We start from the raw sequence: 24,113 nt of genomic DNA, 5'->3' as shown, positions 1-24,113 counted from the left end.
CAAGACTCCTAGTTAATGGCAAATTGACCAACCCTTTTATGATCACAAGGGGACCAGACAGGGCTGCCCCCTCCCCCGCTCCTCTTCGACCTGTACATTGAGCCCTTTGCTCAGCATCTGAGATATGAGTCGGGTATTGCATCATTCAAGTTTGGAGCGTGGGAGAGGAAGATAGCCCTGCATGTGGACGACGTTTTGATTCTTTCATCTGGAGTCATCCTTTCCTCAGGTCATTAGGTTGGCACAATATTTGGGCAGGTTTCAGGCTATGAGATTAATGCAGGGAAAACAGAAATTATGTTGTGGAACCTGCTGGAGTGCCGGCACCAGACCAAGAGTGACATAAGATAACTGGGGTTAGGATTTTCCAGAATATAGATAAGATCCCAGGGACTAACCTTGCAAACGTCTCCAGGGAATGTCAGAAACGTATGAAATCTTGGGTCCATTTCCCAACGACCATTTTGGGTAGGTTCAATTTGATCAAAATGGTTATATTACTGAAAATTATTTTTCTTTTTAACACTATTCCTTTAAATTTTGAAAAACAGTTGATCGATCAATTTCAGCAAGCAATCAATTCATTTGTTTGGGCTTACAGGGCTACGAGGATAGCCTGGAAGAAGCTAAGGCGCAGGAGGAAGAAAGGGGTCCTTACACTCCCAGACCTTCAGTACTATGCTTGGGCTTTTCAGTTATCGCACTCAAGAATGCTGTTGAAATCCCCAGATCACTCACAGAGGGTCTCATGTTCTCCGCCATGGTAAAAGGAGTGGGGCTGTCGCTCGAGGGGTTTCTTTTTAAATATGGTGATCAAACGTTTTTCAAGAAGATCAGGCTGAAGGTTCTCCTGGGGATGGCTCATACATGGGCTAGAATCAAGCAATGCACTGGCCTAAATACTTTTTCAAGTTTGGCTCCTCTGTGGGACTCTCCAGGGGCTCCAAACTGTCTGAAAGACAAATTAGCTACACCACTTAGAACAGCAGGGTTTAAGGTGTGGAGGGATTTGACTTCTGACGCTTTACTTTTATCATGGTCGTCACTTCACAATAGGCTAGAGGAGGGCATGCCTAGGTTTAAGTATCTACAGTTGCAGAGTTGGTCCCAGAGTCTTAAAAAACCTATAGGTATAGGGAACACTCTGGAGGAGCAACTAGTATTGAGGCCGGTGGGGAGCAAAGAGGTCTCCTTCTTTTACTGGTCCATAGAGGAAGTCATTGATGGAGATTTTAAACTAGCCGAAGAACTGTGGGGAGCTTCTATGCCAGACGAACACTGGGAAGACTTGTGGCAAACTTACTACAGCAGCTTGTTTTTTACTGCAAAACCAACCTGGCTTAGGAGGAATCACTACTTTACTACCCACAGCGCCTATTTATCTCCTTCAAGACTGTCTAAAATAGCGAAGGGCCCCTCAGTCAGATGCAAGAAGTGAGACCTAGTAAATGCTTCAGATATACATATGTTTAAATATTGCCCAGTTATTACTGAATATAAGGGGAAAGTAGGGACAACTTTAGCTGTCATCTTGTGATCCGCTGTGTAAATTTCTCTCGCCTTAATTATCTTTGGGATAGCTAGTGAAGTTACAGGCCCTTCTAGGGGGTTCCTATTCTGGCCAGGATATTTGGATGAATACTGACTTGTTTTGTTTATTGGTCCAGAGAAATGCCCATGAACTCTGACTGAAATCGAGTTAGGGCAGAAGCATGTTGACCTCTAGAAGGGGTACATTTGTTCTTAACCCCTCGTCCCCTTTGCTTTTAATCATGTCAAAGGGTACCCTTGAAAAAAGGTACTAGGTCCCATGAAACAGTTTTAACAATTCACATATCTCTTTTGCAGTCTGCCCCTCACTCACTTTCCTTATTGGTCTCCCCTTGAAAACACGTCAGCTCCTCTCCATGTACCATATATGTTTTCAGTGGAGAGTTGTAGCCCACACCTGGGACCTTGCGGTCCCGGTGTGAGGGGGGAGCCCCATGATGAAGCATGTCACCGTTTCATGAGTGAGGGTTCTTGTCTTAAAGATAAGAGCTTTCTTTAAACCCCTACTTTGTTTGAGAACGTACCTTTTTGGGGGTTTAAATGATTATAAATGAAAGTGACTCTTTCATTACATTTTACCGACAAATTATGGAGTGTGGAGGCATGAATAGCTAACACTCAAATGCCAAGTTACAGCAATAATGAGAGCAAGCAAGATATAGCATCAGTCTTTAGGGGCTTAACAAACTCCCATTTGAACCATGACACTTTATTACATGCTCAGTACTCCTATGCCACAAGTATGTTCTTTGTTCATGTACATTTTAATTATCAGCTTGCCCTTGCAGAATACAGTGTAAATAGGCCTTCATGTTCTCCTCAAAGCATAGCCCAAACTGAAAAGACCCAGGAATCATAGCTTTGTGTCTGTGTTGTGGGCCACACGGTTCTATAAATAAGAATCCTACATTTTTCACTGGCCGGTAACTGCAACGAGAGAATGAAGATTCTATGTATATGAAATATTCATACTACATTGATTAAAACGTATGCATTACTTACAATGAATGGAGACAGATGAAAGTATTTTATTTTCATTATTTTTCAATGAGTCAGACAAAAGGCTAACTATTTTAAGAAAGTAAGTGGATGCCATTATTGTAGTGCAAACATCCTATCAATGAGCCTAAAGAATACCCTCCCAGGTAGCATATTTACTTTGCTGAGTTTCTATTATTTATGTATATACGTTTCAAGAAAGCATACTGTCAATTCTTTGTTAATGTACCTCGAAATTCGTTTGTAGTTCTAGAACAATTGTTGGCAAAGAGACTGTTATCTTAACAAATTGATTTTTAAGTCACCTGCCCTTAAACTAGTCATTATGATTGCTAAACAGCCCGCATATGAAATGCTAACTTTCAAAAAACATTTGAACAAAGCTAATATTTATCCATTTACATTTCTAAGGAAACATCATACCTGGGGCTTCAGCACATTAACTAAAAATAAGTAAAACTATGTCCCCTCTACAATAACAGTACTTATTATATTTGACATTAAAAACTTAAAGGAAAGCGAAATGATTTGCTTCAAATGTGAATGGCATTTATTGCTTTTTTGAAAGGTGCCTGAGATTAGCACTTTTAGTGTTGTTTTCTTATGTTGTATCTTCCACAACGAATATTCTTTTTTATCAAGTTACAGTCACTCTTTATAATAACTATTTAAGAGTCTGGAAAGATCATTAATTGCAGTATCAAGGGAACTGTCTTCCTAATGAATAGCCTGTTTCTCCCTACTTTTATCACGTTGCTATATAGTTTCGCCATGTTTTATGTTCTCTCTTCTTTTCGAGTTCATAGTAACTCTCTATGATCAAACTCACTTTCTCTTTGCTTCTACTTAATCCTTAATGTTCAGATTATTAGTTGAATTCCATCTTTTCAGCACAATACGCTTTTTAACTGCTAATTCACTTATAAACCATTGTTGTGTGTATGCATCATTGAGATTGCCTTAAAATAATGGCATGGTTTTTCTGCAGTGTTGGAGCAGCAATCATTTTATTCCTTGTTGTAGAAAATCCCATAATTCCTTGAGAACAGGCTTGCCTCTTTTTTTATAAATGTTGTCTGTAGTCCTAAACGATATTTTTAACTGCACTAACTTACACTAGTACAACTATAATTGACTAGGGCAATATACAAAGATAGTAGAGTTAAAGAGGGTTGTCTTTGGAACCTGCAACTGACGTTCTGGCAGAGGCATAAGAAGCAATCCGTTCTATGCTGGTTTCTCCCTTTTCAGAAATTGATATAAAACAATATTATTTGCTGACCTTCGGTTTTGTTGCTGGCCAACTCTGACATATACTCCCAAGCAATCTTGCAAACATTAGTAACATAAAAATAAAGAAAATTAACAATACATGCATTTTGTGTCAGAAAAAAGCAAATGCAAGTTAATGTACTTTATCTACCCTAAAAAAATGCCAATGTTCACTTGAGATCTCATCATATATAAATAGCCGTTTTCAACATAAAAATGGGTCTATTTAATTTTGAGGGCCTCTAATTTTAGCAGTTTGAAAAAATCAAACAAGTATCAGGAAATCATGTTCACAAAGGGCAATGAGGTCACATAGTAACCCGCGTCCTGATAAATTGGATGCATACTACAGCAATCTGATTATTTCACTGTTACAGAAATGATAGCAAAAATCAAGAAACAGCTTCTCACTGACAGCCACCAAGTTTGTTAAACTCTGATACCTGTATGGAATGAATCTTCAAAAAAACAACAAAATCATACTGTGGAACTAAGGGACCTACCAGGTTCGCTGGTCCCGCCCACCGTATTAGGATGCGCCCGCCCCACTGGCGGACGCATCTTGGTAGCTTAACAATGGGGACGGTGCTGCTGGCAGCAGCAGCACCGTACCTAATGTTGAACAACCATGTTTTGCATTGCAATGCACAATGTGGCAGGCACCGCACCGTGCCTGCCACCTTGAACATGGCAATGTAGGGGGGTGCCATAGGTACCCCTTAAGTGCAGCCCCCACCTCCCCTGGGGGCCCACAACGGGTCCCGTAGCAGAACTCTGTATACCTTTCTATGGCGGCATCACCGCCATGGAAAGGCCAGTGTTTGCCTACATCCTAATCTGGTGGACACGCATGCTAGGCTCCACCGCCATTTTGGGTTCCCTGGGTCGTACGCCAGACAATCAGGACGATTGCTGGTGGCGGACGGTCTTTATGTCCGCTGCGGATGCATTCATTTCCCACCACCATCCTATTCTGGTGGTGGGAAATATCAATTCGATGGCAGAAGGACCGCCACCGCAGAGCCGGCGGTTGCCACCACCAGCCCTGCGGTGGCGGTCCTTCCGCTATCATAATCAACCCCTTCGAATCATGCTCGCTTTCTAAAGAAAACCCATACTGAGACAGCCACCATATATTAATAGGATGGTAATGCCTGTGTTGTGATGTATGCATGCACGTGTCATGAGCCATGGAGGGCATTTTAAGCAAACTGTTCTAACACAGTTGATGGACATGTTTGAATAATACATTGAAATGTATAAAATATCAATAGGAAGTGTGTAAGAAGTTGCAAAAGCAGCCTTTTAGCACTTTGTAGCTGCTGAACCATCATTAGATAAATACATTTATAAATAATAACAAAAGAGTGGAATCAGGAGATGCTGTGAAGCATCAGAAAATAAGGGAGGGAAAATAAGCAACAGGGAGTTCACTGTGGATGAAATAGGTGCACGAGCAATTACAAAAGCAAATTACTTGGGGAAAGGGATGGGGATTGCGACAGGGAGCAGGGGAATGGGGAGGCAAAAAAGACATGCAGGGAAAACAGTAGGACATGAGAGAAAAAAGTGTGAAGTGGTGCCTAGTAAAAAAATAAGAAATGTGGTGGTGGAAGAAAAAACTCATTCAATAAGGTCAATGTGAAGGATGAGACGTGACCTAGTCGCCAGAGCCATTGACTTTGGAACTGGAGAACCCGGTTTGAATCTCAGTCTCTGTCCAACATCATATGTAAAGTCTAGTTCTCATATAAAAATATCTTGTAATGCCTTCGGGCCAAGTTTGTGCTAATGAAAATTGAATAAATATAGAGAATGAAATGCTACTGGATGAGACAAACACAAGAATAAGGAGGAAAACCATTGAATCAAGAGTAGGAAAGTTAGACAGTCATATAATCATAAGCTAGGGGTGACCCAAAACCCAATGTATGTATGTGTAATGTATTAGAAACTATAGAACAGGCCAACAAAGAACAAATGTTGTCTACAGGTGAGGCTTACAATCACATGGATGCTAAAGAGTGCTGCGAGCAAAACAAAAAGAGTACATTTTTCCTAGAACATGCATTTTAGTAAGACTTTCCACAGGAGATTCAGACCATCACACTATACTTGGATTAGGCAAGGATATTCATTGGGAGCTGTTTAGATGTGAAAGTTCCCTGCATTGTGAAAATGCATGTAGCCCTGCTCTGATTGCCCAACGTCATGTCAAACCGGTATCCTAACCCTTTGCTTGGACTGTCATCATTCTATTTTAACACGAGCGAAGATGCCTAAGCTGTCTCATGATATGAGTTAACCACAACATGTTCTGTGACTTGGAGAGGTGCCCCAAGTATGCCCCCAAAGTGGGCACAGGATTAATGTCCATGCTCATGATGGAACACTTACAGTGGTGATGGCAGCTTGCCATGGTTTGTGAATCTTTAGTGTGACCAGACAGTGAAGCTTGCTGACCATTTCAATCAATCAACCAGCAGTTGTAAAGTGCAACACTGTCACCCCTTATGGGTATCTGGGTGCTGAGTCTCTGTCAGAGTGCCAGGTCTTGAATCTCTGTCTGAAGCCTGCCACATTTCACATGAAGTTACATTGTTACTTGAACCTCCTGTACCTTGTGCTAACATACTGTACGCTTGTTGAGTCCATGTGTATGGAGTGAGTTTGTGGCACACGTATGGTAGTAGACTTCTGTGTGTTGTGTGAGTTTGAGTACAAGAGCCAGAAAGCCTGTATCCCTGTGGCTGCAGGGTGGAGACAAATGAGGAAAATATGCCCCAATGTGTTTACAAAGATAGTTGAAATGTGCATTTCACAACACCTCATTCCAAATACACTGGCAAAAAAATATATATTTTACTGTCTGTTTTGAAACAGAAAGCAAATAGAGGGGCATATTTACAAGCCCCTATTGCCACCACAACGTTACTTTTAGTGACGTAGTGATGGCGAGAGGAGCTTTGCCTTATTTACAAGACAACGTTAAGCCACTTAACGTGGCTTAAGGCTGCCTTGTAAATAAAGCCCCCTTTCAGGCTACACTTAGCATGAAAGGGGTGGGCAATGGGTGTTGTGGTGGGCGTTCACCGCAACACCCATTGATTTTGACGCTGCCACCTATTTACAGTAGCAGCCTAAATGGAGGCAGCACCAAAATTAAGACCAGGGAAAACCCTGTCTTCAACAGGTGAAACACTTTAGGCAGCACACATAGAAAAAGCAAAACGCCAATGATTGTTTATGTGCAGAACGGCCCCCCCTTCTTGCACATAAATAATCATTTTTTTTTAAAATGCCGGTTTGCAACTTCTATGTGTGCTGCATTAAGGAGCACACATAGAAGTTACAAGACAGCATTTAACCCCTTGCATGCGGGGCCCATAACTCCGCTGTGCTGGGGAGGGGGGTGCACACAGCGCCCCGGTGCGCATGATGAGCTCAGCTCATCATGAGGCATGGTGGTTGTGTGCTCATGATGAGCTGAGCTCATCATGACCACACCCGTTTGTGTAGAACGTTCGCACACCAAGGGGATTAGCCCAGCGTGCAAGCGTTCCAACGGTCATGACGAGCTCAGCTCGTCATGAGCACATGAGCACCGTGGCACCTGACCAGCTGAGCTCGTCATGAGCATTCAAGGGGTAAAGATTGTTTATGTGCAGGAAGGAAGGCCTGCCTGAACATAAACAATCTTCCCCTCAACACAGCCACCCCTGCACTATGGGTTACAGGTGCCTGCGTTGACTAAATTCAGCACCTATTCTAGTAAAAATGGTGCAACGCTGAATTGCTTAAGTGATGAAGTGTGTCGTTAGCCTTCTTGGCTTAACAATATGCTTCACGACTTTATTGTAAATATGCCCCAAAATATTCAAATACTTCAAGTTTGGACACAGTACTCAGAAGTGCTATTTTTCCAGAGTAGCATGACATGAATGTGTCCTTCAGAAAAAAAGTGCATTGAATAAAAACCCTGATTATATGCACTGAGCACTTCATCAGTTGAAAGGCTGCTTTAACGCAAAATATGTCATCTTTGTTTCGTCTAGAATTTGGGAAGAACTTCCTCAAATTCATGAACTTCTATCACTGTCTATGGATAGTAAAATGTGTAAAATGTATTTTTACATCACCATTTCTAGCATCACAACAGCATACGCTGTCAGCCACTTCTGGACTGTGTAAACTACAAAGGGGCAGATCATTAAACACTTTATGGTGGTATTTTATTTCATTGGTGGTAAGTGAAGAGGGTACTTGCTCCAAACACCTTTTAATACTATTTCTGAAACAGGTATTCTGGAAGTAGTAATGTGTGACAAGAACACTTGTGTACATTTGTTGTGTGGCCTTTTATTTTGGTGGTGTTTTGTTGTATTGATTTTGTGTTGTGTTTTCTGCTGCATTATTGTGCTGTGATTTTGTTGTGTTCTACTGTAGCTATTGTGTGGCATTCTTTGTTGACTCCTGTTCCCTGTTACATTATAGTACTAGCTTTCCCGTCATGCGTTACTGCGATCTCAGAAGAAAGGAAACTTGTTATGATAACATTTAATTAACATTGTGTCATTTTTATTTAAACTTATTTATTTTAATATGGAAAACATTTTAAAGTGTTGTTTTAATTCTGTTTATATATTTTCGAGTGCTTGTGAGTGTTTGATTGGTTCAGATGCTCCGTCCATCACCACCCCCTTTTGTACCGCTTTGTTTGCCATAAGTTAGCAGGGTATGCTCAGAGGTGAGTCCCTTGCTCACTTTGCCACTGGATTCAACCAAGCCTGGCTGAAGAAGGCTGTAATGCCAGAAACCGGTCCTAGGAAGCTTGAATCCGGTCCAGGGAAGGCATGGCTTGGCAGTTCGGGCTGGACTGTTCCCATGAGGCAAGGGGTCAGACTGATTTCCATATGGCCATGTCTGAACTGGGGTGGCAGAGTGGGCTAAAGAACGGTGATGGATTAAACCCAGATCTGTTGACTGGGTGTGAGTGTTTGATTGGTTCAGATGCTCCGTCCATCCCCCCCCCCTTTTGTACCAAATGTAATATTTCTTCTAACTCATGAAGTAATGCAAGATGTACTAATGGTATAGTCTTGAGGCTGTTCACCCTGAATAACTCCGACCATACTCCATGCTACAAGGAGTTCAGTGCATTACATTCTCATATGGTATGGGGTCTGTCGCAGTGTTGCATTTTACATCTTTAACAGACACCATTTGGTAACGATCCTTCCTGGAGTTGTAAATGTGGAGACCAATACTAGAGGTGCAAGGTTTAAGAATAAAAAAAAAAACTGTTGAAATTGATTTTCATGCAAGCCTATGGCAAAGGGCCACACTGACTAGATGCACAATATGGCTATCACCAAGTGCCACATGGTCTTAAACAACAACACTGAGCAAGAAGCCATTGGGAATGAAGAAGACATGCAGGCCTCTGTCAGAAGCACAGTAGCTGCCTATTATAAATGGCCACCGACCACATGGTGAGACACCAAGCAAGGAGACATGGCCACAACATAAAGATAGAAGACAAACACATGCAGGCCTATGGAAAAGCACACTAGCTGGTTACACAAAATGGCCGCCAGCCACATGGTCACAGCAACAAGCAGGCGGCCTCGAAAACAAAGAACAAGTGTATGCCTATGGACACTGACTATACAAAATGGACCGTGGCCACATGACATGGGGGAACAAATGCAAATGGTGGCCTATGGAAAATACACACTGGCCAGACAAAAGAGACATGGTAACACAAAGAACACAGCAATAATTCAGCAATGCCAAAAACGAAAATTATCATGGCTAAAAATGTTTACAACAACACTCATACTCCAAATGCATTACCCCACCTATACACTGTTTACAGAAGAAAAGAAAATGTGAAATACCATCAAAAACACATTTTGTGTTTTAATACAATGCCATCCATGGCTTAAATGATGTTTAAATTCAACAGACACTACAAAAACAGTTTAATGCACCCAAGACTAGTACTCGGTCCTTTGCTGGAAGGCCCATTGGCAGACTAAGCCAAAAAGTGAATTAAAAGCACATTGCACATGCATTAGAAAACATAGAGAACATGTACTGAGCTGTACTACATTTTTCCTGTTCAAAATAGGAAAAACTACAAGCAAAACAACAACCACAAACAGCAAGGTATCATGGCCACAAACAAAGAACACATGCCTGCCTAATTGGCAAAAGCACATTGGCTGCCTACACAAAATGACTGCCAGCCACATAGTCACAGCAACATGCAAGAAGGCATGGAGAACAAAGAACACATGGTGGTCTATGGCAAAAGCACACTGACTGCCTACACAAAATGGCCCCAGCCATTTGATTACAACAACCAGCAAGAAGACATGGTGACAACAAAAAAGGCATGCAAACCCTTTGGCAATAGAACAAGCAGGAAGCCTGGAAAACAAATAACACCTGCAGGTCTATTGGCACTGACTATACAAAATGGTCCCTGGCCACATGACATGGGGGACTAAGGCAAATCGTGGTCTATGGCACACTCACACACACTGGCCAGAAAAAGGAGGCATGGTAACACAGAGAGCACAGCATTAATTCAGCAATGCCAAAAACGAAAACTTACAAAGTTAAAAATGTTTAAAATAACATACATCCTACATAGGCATTACCCCAGCTATACACTTTTTGCAGGAAAACAAAAACGTGAAATAGCACAAACACATTTTGTGTTTTAATCCAATGTCATCCATGGCCTAAATGATGTTTAAATTCAACAGACACCACAGAAACAATTGTTTCATGCAACCATGACTAGTACTGGCCTAATGTTTGAAAGTCCCATTCACAGACTAGGCCGAATTGTAAATTAAACAATTTTCGCAAATGTTTAGAAAACATGGAGAAAATTTACTAAACTGTACTATATTTTTCCTTTACAAAATAAGAAAAGTTACATGCAAAAAATAACTATGCCACTACTGATACTTAAGGAGAACAAAGCAAACACAAGGAAATGATAGACGGAGTGCTGACATTTTTCAGACACTCACCCTAGTCACCCTAGGACACAGGCATCCTGGGACCAGTTTCAAGCTAATAGCCCTCATCAGCCAGGCTAGCTCGTATTCACTGACAAAGTGAGCAAGGGACCCACGTCTGGGCATACCGTGGCAACTTAGAACCAACACAGCAAACAAAAGGAAATCTTGGACGGAGCACTGAAACTTTTCAGACACTCACCCCCAGTCACAGATCTGGGTTGAATCCATCATGGTTATTTACCTCACTTCGCCACCCCAGCTCAGACACAGCTATATGAAAATCAGTCTTGACCCTGTCCCTTATGGGAACAGTCCAGCCCGAACTACCAAGCCATGTCTTCCCTGGACCGGAAACAAGCATCCTGGGACCAGGTTTGGGCTAACAGCCCTCATCAGCCAGGCTAGCTTGAATCCAGTGGTAAAGTGAGCAAAGGACCCACTTCTGGGCATAACCAGCCAACTTAGGGTGAACAAAGCAAACACAAGGAGAGGATGGATAGAGCGCTGACATTTTTCAGACACTCAACCCCATTCACGGATCCATCTGGGTTGACTCCATCATCATTCTTTAGCTCACTTCGCCACCCCAGTTCAGACACACCTACATGCAAATCAGTCTTGACCCTGTGCCTACTGGGAAAAGTCATGCCCGAACTGCCAAGCCATGTTTTCTCTGGACCGGAAACCAGCATCCTGGGACCAGTTTCAGGCTAACAGCTGTCATCAGCCAGGCTCGCTGGAATCCAGTGGCTAAGTGAGCAAGGGACCCTCAGCTGGGCATACCCAGCCAACTAAGGTGAAGAAAGCAAACACAAGGAGATGATGGACTGAGCGCTGAAACTTTTCAGACACTCACCCCCAGTCACAGATCTGGGTTGAATCCATCATCGTTCTTTAGCTCACTATGCCACCCCAGTTCAGACACAGCTACATGCAAATCAGTCTTGACCCTGTGCCTCATGGGAACAGTCCAGCCCGAACTCCCAAGCCATGTCTTCCTTTGACTGGAAACAAGCATCCTGGGACCGGTTTTAGGCTAATGGACTCATCAGCCAGTCAAACTTGAATCCAGTGGCAAAGTGAGCAAGGGACCCACGTCTGGGCATACTCTGCCAACTTAGCGCGAACAAAGCAAAAACAAGGAGATGATGACCAGAGCACTGACATTTTTCAAACACTCACCCCCAGTCACAGATCTGGGTTGAATCCATCATCGTTCTTCAGCTTACTTTGCCACCCCAGTTCAGACACAACTATAAGCAAATCCGTCTAGACCATGTGCCTCATGGGAACAGTCCAGCCTGAACTGCCAAGCCATGCCTTCCCTAGACAGGAAACAATCCTCCTGGGACCGGTGTTAGGCTAATAGACTCATCAGCCAGGCAAGCATGAATCCAGTGGCAAAGTGAGCAAGGGACCCACGTCTGGGCATACCCTGCCAACTTAGGCGCGAACAAAGCAAACACAATGCAAATTGTTTTTGGATTTGTCACCCTGGGTGGGATGGGTATGCCCAGTCATGGGTCCCATGCTCTCCATGCCACTGGAGTTAAACTATCCTGGCTGATGAGGGGTGAAACCCTGAAACCGGTCCTAGGATGCTTGTTTTCAGTCCAGGGAGGACCTAGCCTGACAGTTAGGGCTGGACTGTTCCCATTGGGTGCAGGGTCAAGACTGATTTGATTATGGCTGGATTCAAACTGGAATGGCATGGGGAGCAAAAAAACTATGGATTTAGTCCCAGATCTCTGTACTGGGGTGAATGTGTGACATTATTCTGCATTCTGTCCATCATTTGTTGTTTTTGCATTTGTCACCCCGAGTGGGACAGGTATGCCCAGACGTGGGTCCCGTGCTCTCCATGCCACTGGAGTCAAGCTATCCTGGCTGCAGAGGGGTGAAACCCTGAAGCCGGTCCTAGAATTTATGTTTCCAGTCCAGGAAGGACCTAGCCTGGCAGTTTGGGCTGGACTGTTCCGATTGGCCGCAGGGTCAAGACTGATTTGCATATGGCTGGGTTCAAACTGGAATGGCATTGGGAGCAAAAATAAATGATAGATTTAGGCCCAGATCTCAGTTCTGGGGTGAATGTATGACATTGTTCTGCATTCTGTCCATCTATTTTTGGTTTTGCATTTGACACCTCGACCTGGGTCATGTGCTCTCCAAGCCACTGGAGTCAAGCTTTCCTGGCTGATGAGGGATGAAACCCCCAAACCGGTCCTAGGATGCTTGTTTCCAGTCCAGGAGGACCTAGCCTGGCAGTTCGGTCTGGACTGTTCCCATGGGGCACAGGGTAACGACTGATTTGCATATGGCTGGGTCCAAACTGGGGTGGTGTAGTGGGCAAAAGAACAATGGATTTAACCAAGATCTTTTGACTGTGGAGAATGTTTGCATTGTCAGCATTCCGTCCATCATTTGTTTGCTGTAACACTCCACTCAAGACCAGTAAATTATACAAAACTCTACTGTACGCTTTTACACTCTATGCCTTTGGCCACCCTGGCGGTCACATCCTGGAATCAGTCTGACCCTGTGCCTCATGGGAACAGCCCAGCCCAAACTGCCAAGCCATGACTTCCCTGGACCGAACACAAGCTTCCGAGGACCGGTTTCTGGCATTCCAGCCATCTTCAGCCCGGCTTGCTTGAATCCAGTGGTGGGGAGAGCATGGGACTCACGTCTGAGCATACCAATCCCACTCGGGGTGACAATTGCAAAAACCACAGTTGATGGACAGAATGCAGAACAATGTCATACATTCACCCCAGTACAGAGATCTGGGCCTAAATCCATCGTATTTTTGCACTCCACACCACCCTAGTTCAGACATGGCCATATGCAAATCAGTCTGACCCTCTGCCTCATGGGAACAGCCTAGCCCGAACTGCCAAGCCATGCCTTCCGTGGACTGGAAACAAGCTTCCGAGGACTGGTTTCTGGCATTCCAGCCGTCTTCAGCACGGCTTGCTTGAATCCAGTGGTGTGGAGAGCATGGGAATCACGTCTGAGCATACCCATCCCACTCGGGGTGACAATTGCAAAAACAACAGTTGATGGACAGAATACAGAACAATGTCATACATTCACCCCAGTACAGAGATCTGAGCCTAAATCCATCGTTTTTTTGCACTCCACACCATCCCAGTTCAGACATGGCCATATTCAAATCAGTCTGACCCTGTGCCTCATGGGAACAGCCCAGCCCGAACTGCCAAGCCGTGCCTTCCCTGGACCGGAAACAAGCTTCTGAGGACCAGTTTCTGGCATTCCAGCCGTCTTCAGCCGGGCTTGCTTGAATCCAGTGGTGTGGAGAGCATGGGACTCACGTCTGAGCATACCCATCCCACTCGGGGTGACAATTGCAAAAACCACAGTTGATGGACAGAATGCAGAACAATGTCATACATTCACCCCAGTACAGGTCTCTGGGCCTAAATCCATTGTTTTTTTGCACTCTACACCACCCCAGTTCAGACATGGCCATATGCAAATTAGTCTGACCCTGTGCCTCATGGGAACAGACCAGCCCGAACTGCCAAGCCATGCCTTCCCTTGACCGGAAAAAAGCTTCAGAGGACCGGTTTCTGGCATTCCAGCCGTCTTCAGCCCAGCTTGCTTGAATCCAGTGGTGTGGAGAGCATGGGACTCACGTCTGAGCATACTCATCCCACTCGGGGTGACAGTTGCAAAAACCACAGTTGATGGACAGAATGCAGAACAATATCATACATTCACCCCAGTACAGAGATCTGAGCCTAAATCCATCGTTTTTTTGCACTTTACACCACCCCAGTTCAGACATGGCTATATGCAAATCAGTCTGACCCTGTGCCTCATGGGAACAGACAAGCCCGAACTGCCAAGCCATGCCTTCCCTGGACCGGAAACAAGCTTCCGAGGACCGGTTTCTGGCATTCCAGCCGTCTTCAGCCCGGCTTGCTTGAATCCAGTGGTGTGGAAAGCATGGGACTCACGTCTGAGCATACCCATCCCACTCGTGTGACAATTGCAAAAACCACAGTTGATGGACATAATGCAGAACAATGTCATACATTCACCTCAGTGCAGAGATCTGGGCCTAAATCCATCATTTTTTTTGCACTCCACACCACCCCAGTTCAAACATGGCCATATGCAAATCATTCTGACCCTGTGCCTCATGGGAACAGCTCAGCCCGAACTGCCAAGCCATGCCTTCCCTGGACCAGAAACAAGCTTCAAAGGACCGGTTTCTGGCATTCCAGCCGTCTTCAGCCCGGCTTGCTTGAATCCAGTGGTGTGGAGAGCATGGGACTCACGTCTGAGCATACCCATCCCACACGGGGTGACAATTAAAAAACCACAGTTGATGGACAGAATGCAGAACAATGTCATACATTCACCCCAGTACAGAGATCTGGGCCTAAATCCATTGTTTTTTTGCACTCCACACCACCCCAGTTCAGACATGGCCATATGCATCATAATATGGCTGGCGGTGTCTCGCAGAAACCGCCACCATATGTATGCACTTTTTCCGACAGTCGCGGACCCCCCAGCCATCCTAATGTGGCGGGGGTCTTTTCTGTGAGGATGGCGGACGGATTGCCGCCGGCCTGGCAGAGGCAATCCGTCCGCCATCCTAATCGGCCCCCTAGTTTGCATTTTGAAAGACAGAGCAGTGAATCTGCTCAAAATCCAAAGCATATTGTATTTCCTTATACAAATTAGCATCTACCCATGTAAAAAAGCAAAACTGGCTCCCGAAGAACGCAAAAGTTCATCACGCAATGTTGCTAAAAAAAACAGCAAGTGTGCTTGACTTCTCAATATACAACCTTATCCTACGTAATGTTATTTTCAATCACGTTCTGATAACCACTAAGAATAATACTTTTAAACAACAGAAACATGCACCCTAGTTTTCTGTGTAGAATGTTGTCAAACAACCAATCATTTATTTTCAGTTTTAACCCCTTCACTGCGGCGGCTATTCCGCTGCAGTGCTAAGGGGGCGGGGCGGCCACGCGGCGGGCGCACGCAGGTGACGGAACCGCTCCGTCACCAGTCGCGGTTGCGCTGTGCTCATGATGGAGCGGTTCCGTCACGGCCCCGCCTGCTCAATAGAGCGCTCAGCGCAGGCGCGGAATCCGCGCCGCGCAGGCGTGCCGAGCGGGCCGTGACGGAGCCGCTCCGTCATCAGCACAGCGCGACCGCGACTGATGACGGAGTGGTTCTGTCACCAGCAGGGGAGGGGTTCATTTAACTTTTCCCCCAAACTCCCTTTGCGTATTCTAACATATGCCAAAGGCAAAAATGGAAGTACTCTAATCTATTTTGTCCACAGATTGAGAAAGCTAAGAAAAATGTGAATAAATCTGTTTCTACTTTTCTCTGCGAATACAGAATGGTGTCCATATACCACAACAATCTGCGTTTCAATATGCATGGCACACGTTTGGGACCCCCCTTTTCTCTCGGCCCCCGCTTCACCAATCACCCCCAAACTTTTAGAGAAGAAGTGGAACTGAGCTGGCCAAAAGTTTGGAAAATTTCAAGAAGATTCATCAATCGACGCCAAAGTTATTCCAAATAGAATGTTGCGGTTTTCCTCTGGATAATAGGTCCTAACTATAACTACCTTCTGGCGACTGCCAGTAGGTAATATATATATATATATATACAAGGAAAACTCCACACAACCTCCAGCAAGCCTCAAAGCAATACCGGTGGAGAAGGAGACGGACCAGCCAGGCTCAGATGCGATATCTTTATTCACGCAACAGAAAGCAGCTACGTGTTTCAGGCTTAGAAGCCCTTGTTCACACTGCGAGTGTCTATGATATATATATAATAAAGTGAAACAGTTAATCCACACCAACTTGTCTCAGTGGAAAAGAGAAGGCCTGATTAGCAAAAAGGAGTTTGAATTTTTAAAAAGTTGATCATCCCATCACCCTCATCCTTTATTTGCTGCCCAAGATCCACAAAGGTACTGTTCCTATACCTGGGCGACCGATTATCTCAGCCCAGAATGGACTATTGGAGGCAATATCTAAGTATGTGGATTTCTTTCTTCACGGTTTTATGGAGGCCCTCCCAACCTACATAAGAGACACTAGTGATTTTTTGAATAAACTGAATGGGGTCATGTGGAAACCTGAATATCAGTTTCTGGTAATGGACATTTCGTCTCTCTATACATCTATTAATCACAGTGATGGCCTTAGAGCAATCGAATATTTCTTGAGTGAAAGGGACATCAGATTCTATGAACATAGCAAAATGCTGGTCAAAATGATTGATTTATGTCTAAACAATAATTACTTTTTATTTAACAACAAGGTATATCAGCAACTGCGGGGTGTGGCCATGGGGGCATGCTTCTCCCCTAATTACGCGTGTTTACACGTGGGCTGGTGGGAGAAGCATGTTCTGGGTCAGCCCTGTGGCTGTCTGACTGAAACAGAGACAGGAATTGTCAACATGTGGCGTTTCATAGATGATGTCTTTATTATTTGGCAGGGCTGTGATGCTTCGGCTAAAGATTTTGTCAAAGAAATTAATAGCAATGCTTTGAACCTAGAGTTCACAGCCACTATAAGTAATTCTAAGTTGATTTTCTTGATTTTGAAGTGTATATTTCGAACAAATAAATTGTGACTAAAATGCATAGAAAGGTCACGGCAGGTAATTCTATTTTGCATGCACAGAGCAACCACCCTCACCACCTTATTAAAAGTATTCCTTACGGAGAATTTTTAAGAATTCAGAGAATTTGCAATAATGAGGTAGATTTGAATATCTGTCTAGAGGACTCATTTCAAAGATTTCTGGTTAGGGGATATGATAAAAATGAGCTTACAAAATCTCTGAAACAAGTGCTCATCAAAACCCCGATAGCCCCTACAGATTCTGCGGTTTCTACCAGTATGCCAGCAGGAATGAAAGAAAGTGGGGTAGAGAAATCTAAAATTAGACTCATCACCACTTTTAATTGCCAGGAACAAAAAATTAAACAGATAGTTAAATCTAACTGGCCAATTCTCATGACAGATATTACACTAGCACCCCTGCTAGAAGACCATCCAGCAATATCTTTTCGAAGAGCTCCTTCTATGAGGGATGTACTGGTTAAATCAAGCCCTGAAGTGACTATTAAATCCAATTGGCTATCCAATAGAACAGTTTTTTTTAAATGCAGCTCTTGCAGAGCATGCAAATTCGGAGTGAATATCATAGAGTATCAAGAAGCTTTTTCTGAAACTATTAGCAAAATTAACAATCATTACACTTGCAAAACTGACCATGCAGTTTACGTCTTACAATGTACTTGCAATTTACAGTACGTTGGAAGTACGAAATTGCAAGTGTTTAATCGTATTTTACAGCACTTACGAGCAATAGTTAACTCCGATGCTAGCTATCCAGTAGCGCGTAATTTCAAATTAGTTCATAAGAACAACTTGAACGATTTGAAATACTTTGTTATTGACACAGTCCCCATCTCAAAGAGGGGAGGGGATAGAAAAAAAAGACTGAGACAATTAGAGAGCCACTATATAGTACTGCTTAATAGCAAAATCCCTAATGGCCTCAACATGTGTGAGGACCTCCATAATTTTCTGTAAATATTTGAATATATATCTTGTAAACTTCCCCTTTTTTCCATAATCTTTTTAAGTTTTGGGTTATGTAGGAAGGTCCAGAATGATGAATTTCCTTTTATATGCAACTTATATTTAATAGCTTTTAGACTTTGGCTTTAAATAATTGTTGCTTTTAGCGTATTTTTTGGTTTTACCGATTTTATGGTTTTACCGAGTCATTGGTGCGCTGAGGATAGTTTATGACTTTCGTAAGGGGTTGTTAATGATCAAATATTCAATGTAATATTATGTTTCCTTTAATTAAGTCAATACCTATATGTGGCTAATGGAATTTGTTATACCATCTCTGTGGAAACTTTTTTTTTAAAAACATCAATTTAAAAAAACATCATTTTAAAAACATCATTTTAAATTGAATTGCCTGCTAGGGTCTGTTATAAGTTATCTCTGTTTGCTCCTTATCCGATACTTGTGCTTGCTGCCATTTGTATGAATATGAATTAGCCGTATTGAAACATTTTTGCACTTTTTTGCACTTGTCACTTTGCACATTAAGACACTTATGCTGCTTTTACCGATCCAGTTCTTGGTAATTTTGCTCACTTAGCATTTTTATGAGTATGCACAAATCCCTTATTTTTAGCACTCTTTATAGATTGTGTGGGTTTTTACAAATATTGTATATAACATCTACCTCTCGCCTCCTTTTTACCCTCTTTGATCACATACTATACCACATGTTTTCTTAGGGCACTTGCCCTCTATTGTTGTAACTGTTATTATGTTTAAATGTCTTCGAATTAATATCTAGATTTATTGCCAATATTATAGAATGTTCTTTCATATTATGAGAGTATCTTTTTTGGCCAGACATTTATGTATGAAAACAGTCTGTGGTCAGATAAATAAGTATGTCTTCAATTTCTATGAGGGTCAGGAGGTGGAGTCACAATAGATGTGCACAGTATTTAAATCACCCACGTCTCTGGGTATATCATGTGATCAAGTCCGGGTTCTCCGGACAAAACGCGTCATGCTGCTGCCCATTCTGGTATAAAGCACATTTTTTTCATCTTCCATATCGTTGTGGTCTGTACCTGCTTATGCTGGTGTTCGTGTGGATCCATATGCTGCAGGACTGTGGAGTTCGATATATATATATATATATATATATATATATATATATATATATATATATATATATATATATATATATATATATATATATATATATATATATATATATATTACCTACTGGCTATCGCCAGTAGGTATATATAGTTAGGATTTTTTCCCTATGGGATTTTTGTAAATTCTATGTCTAATAACTTTGGCGTTTGTGGACGGAATCGGCTGAAATTTTCAGGAAAATGGCACATTTTGTTTCTGAGCAGCCCTTGAAAATTTGGGGGGGTTTTGTCGAGGGGGGGCCGAGAAAAAAGGGGGGTCCCAAAACGCGTTTTTCCCATGTTAATTTCCATAGGGCGGTTGGACTCACTTTTAGCTCGAACGGCTGAATGGATTTGCACGAAACTTGGCAAAATTGTAGGGACTGTTAGCCCGATGTGCCTTTGCTAGGTCTCAATATATGTGCTCCAGTAGTTTTTGAGAAATTAACGTTTAAAACAAGATATATATCTGTAACAGCGCTCCAGGCTGCGCTCCGGTTCGCTTACTTTTCGCGAAACGGAACTTTGAGCGCAGAAAGCTGATTGGCTCTTCGGTGTCTGTCAACATTCTAAACAGTCCGGAGCGGCCGCCATCTTATCTCTCGGTAGGATCGAGAGAGAAGAAGAGGTGAAAAACGAAGGGGGAATTTAATGAAAGGGGGCAAGGTATACCCCTCTTGACCCCCTAGGAATGTTGTTGGGGTTATTAAAGGGTCCCGTGGGGAAAATAAAAAAAAAATGATTTTTCACGGTAGAAGCGCTTCACGGGCCGCGAACTGGGCCGCAAACTGGTAGCGAAACTGGAATTCGCCATTTTGTGCTTCGTTTTAATTAAATTACTAGGTATAAGGGGGTGCGGGAGACGTATCCTAATCCCCTATGTTTCATGAGGGTGGCTGAGGAGGCTCATATATGTTGATACATCTCTTTCAGCGGCTGTGCGTGAGCTTTTTTTTTTTTTGCTGCGTGACGTCTGTTAACGTTCGATTCGATGGAAATCAGGAAGTGTTGACCTCCAATTTGTCACTGCGATAAAATATTTTGTTATAAATGAATCCTTATTGATAAACATTGTCTGCGCCATCTTGCCTTTTTTCCAATGCCACAATTTTGTCGTGCACGGCAGCCATTTTAGATGCCAGGCTGGTCCCAGGCTATCACCTACCCCTGCGGATGTAGTTTATGGCCCCAGCTGTAGAGAATCCAGACATGCCAACCCTCCTGATTCAGGCGTGAGACTACTGATTTCAGTGCTAGTCTCCCGCCTCCCGATTTCTGCAAGCAAAAACCCGGGGGCATATTACCAACAACTAGCGATAATTGTTGTCTCTAACTTGTTTAGAGACAAAAATTATCGCCGCACATCGGCGATTTTTATCGCAGATAAACCTTGCTATTAGCAAGGTTTATCGCAAATGCGATAAAAAACGGCCGCAATGCATGAATATCGCAGAAAAGTCAGCGATATTCATGTATTATCGAGCAAATGCTCTTAGCCATGTTATCCACCTCCCATTGGATAACATGGCTAAGAACTGCTCAGGGCACTATCACTGACATGCAAAGCGGGGCCCACGATGGTCGCTATCTCCTTTTAGCTGTCACTAACTGGTGTTAGCGACAGCTTGGTAATAGGGAGATAATTTTATCTCCGCTTTCTTGGCTTTTAAAGCCAAAAAAGCGGAGATAAACCCCCTTGATAATATGCCCCATGATTCCTCGGGGGTTTCAGCTGACAGGGCTTGGTATTGTGTTACGTGGTAATTCTTCCAGGAAACGTCAGAGGGTCGATGCAGGGGTTCTAGAAGGGGTGATAAACCATTTAAGCCTCATAAACAAGCGCATGGTCTTTTAAAGATCTGTGAAGTACTCGGGGCGGCGGTGTGTGTATGTCCTCTTTCAGGAGCGGGCGGGGGGGGGGGGAATGCCAGCAACTTCCAGGCTAGGCAGTGTTCAACACTTGCATCACCCTTTCTCTGCCTGTTATTGCGCTCCATGCTTCGGAAAGGTAAGAAAAAGAACGTGCATTTGAGTTTGAAATGTCCGATCCTGTAGCAGTACACTTGCAAAGCCCACACATGACAATAACCCGATTCAAGGCCCCATTCACCCGTTTTAAAAAAAATATATAACCCTCCAACAAAGTAAGATTATAAAACTTTATTAACTTTTAAATATAATGAACGGAACAAAAACTGTAAAAACATTTAAACATTTTTCACCAAAAAAAGCAACAATTGTCAGAAGCTGTCTTTTGTGCAAATAGTCCCAAGGCAGCACAACGCGCTGAGTTCTGGACGGCACCCAGGTGATGTCGCCTGGGTGCTGCACTGGTTTTGGTATCCTACAATGCTGCTCCGAAAATTGGCGTGGGGCGTCCCGGGTGGTGCGCGGGGAGGCCTCGTCAGTAGCGGTCTGTTGTGCGAATAGTCCCAAGGCAGCAGAACGCGCTGAGATGTTGATTGCACCCAGGTGATGTCCAGTAAACTGCCGCACTGGTTTTGGTATCCTACAATGCTGCTCCGAAAATTGGCGTGGGGCGGCCCGGGGGGGGGCGTGGGGGAGGCGGCGTGAACGGGCCTCCCCAGGTGGCGGCCATCCAGCTGAGTTGCGCCCGCTCTTGCGGCTACAGCGTCTCGCTCACCATGTTGTTGAGTTGCTCCCACTCTTGCAGTGCAGCGATAGGCGGCTGCCACATGACTCTTAAAATGGCGGACGGCTCTTCGGTTTTGGGCCTGGTCCACTAAAATGGCCCTGGGACACCTTGGAACTCGGACGCTTGCCTGCTAGGGCTTGGGCTCCATTCTCGAAAAGCGTCCCCTCAGCCGTGAAGATTCTACAAAAGTCTTGGGGGCCCTCGACTCCCGCAGGCTTCCGGTGGGGAGCGGCTGCCATGATTGCTCGCGGAATGACCACGACGGACCTACGAGATGGTAGTGCTCTCATGCTGACGCCAGCTTTAGTCTGAAACATCCAGAAACAAGGTGGGGCTTTCATCGTTTGGGAAAAAAAAATGTTCTAAACCAATGAAAAGTGTTATTTTTAGGTCATATGACCAAGCCTTCCATCTTTAGGAAACCAAAAGTAAAATGAACCAATGAAAAGTTTTATAAACAAGTCACATGACTTGTTATGCGGCATAGGGCTACAAAAAGCGTAGAAAATCCGTTGGCACGTGAGGCGGCGTCAGTAGCGGACCGATGTGCGAATAGGCCGAAGGCAGCACAACGCGCTGAGATCCAGATGGCAACGAGGTGGTGTCCAGCAAATTGCCGCACTGGTGTGGCCATCCTACAATGCTGCGCCGAAAGTCGGCGTGGGGCGCCCCGTTGGCCTGTGAGGTCGCGTCAGTCAGTGGGGGCTGTGCGTCTCCCCCAAGATGGAGGCTCCTCGGCTGCAGTGCGGCGCCCCTTAGCGTTTCACTCGCCGTCCAACTGAGTTGCGTCCGCACTTGCGGCTACAGTAGGCCGAAGGCAGCACAACGCACCGAGATCCGGATGGCACCGAGGTGGTGTCCAGCAAATTGCCGCACTGGTGTGGCCATCCTACAATGCTGCGGCGAAAGACGGCGTGTCCAGCTGAGTTGCGGTCACTCTTGCGGTACAGTGACTCGAACGCGCCGAGATCCGGATGGCACCGAGGTGGTGTCCAGCAAGTTGCCGCACTGGTGTGGCCATCCTACAATGCTGCGCCGAAAGTCGGCGTGGGGTGCCCCGTTGGCTTATGAGGTGATGTCAGTAGTGGACCGATGTGTGAATAGGTCGGAACCAGCACAAGGCGCCAAGATCCGAATGGCAAGTCCTGGATGTTGAGTGCCATAGTTGAGAGTTCTGAGCAGTGCTTGTAAGACTGTCTGAAGCTTATTTGCACCTGCTGCAGCTTCACTATTGCCCTGGTGTGGCCAAAGGTCGCACATGACATAGGCGGCCGGCTCCCGAGGTCCGGCGGAACTTTTTTCCTTTTCTTTTCTGCTTCTTGTCCTACAATCCGTTTCACCTGAAAACACGACCAGGTCCCTGAATGTGTGCAGGGGGACGCTATTGATTGAATCAAAATGGCGGCTTGACACAAAGCTGACTCAAGCGTTGCTGTTGATGCTATACAGACAAAAATTGGTTTTCAGTTTGTACATTCTTCAGGATTTTTTTTTTCATCCAAGGCTGATTGAGAGTTTGTAGAAAAATGGCTTCAGATTTTCCACATACTACTCTTCAACATTCTTCCTAAATGTAACAATGTGAAACTCACTAGGAGAACGGCTGTTTATGTTTCCTTTCAAAATGCTGCCAATAATATTTTCTGAATGGAAGACACCATCTTGTAGCATAAAGGGCCGAAAGGGGTTCTGGTCTGGCCGATGGTTGGTGGAGACATTTTGACTATATCTTGGACCTGCCCGGCCTCGCCCAAAATGGCGCCGGTATAAATGGGACTCGTAACTCATTGTTGTGTACTAGTTGAACAACCTTGATATCACGAGATATGAA

Source organism: Lissotriton vulgaris, chromosome 4_1 (assembly GCF_964263255.1).
Source record: "Lissotriton vulgaris chromosome 4_1, aLisVul1.2, whole genome shotgun sequence".
Classification (NCBI taxonomy): Eukaryota; Metazoa; Chordata; class Amphibia; order Caudata; family Salamandridae; genus Lissotriton; species Lissotriton vulgaris.
Note: the sequence above shows the minus strand (reverse complement) of the source record.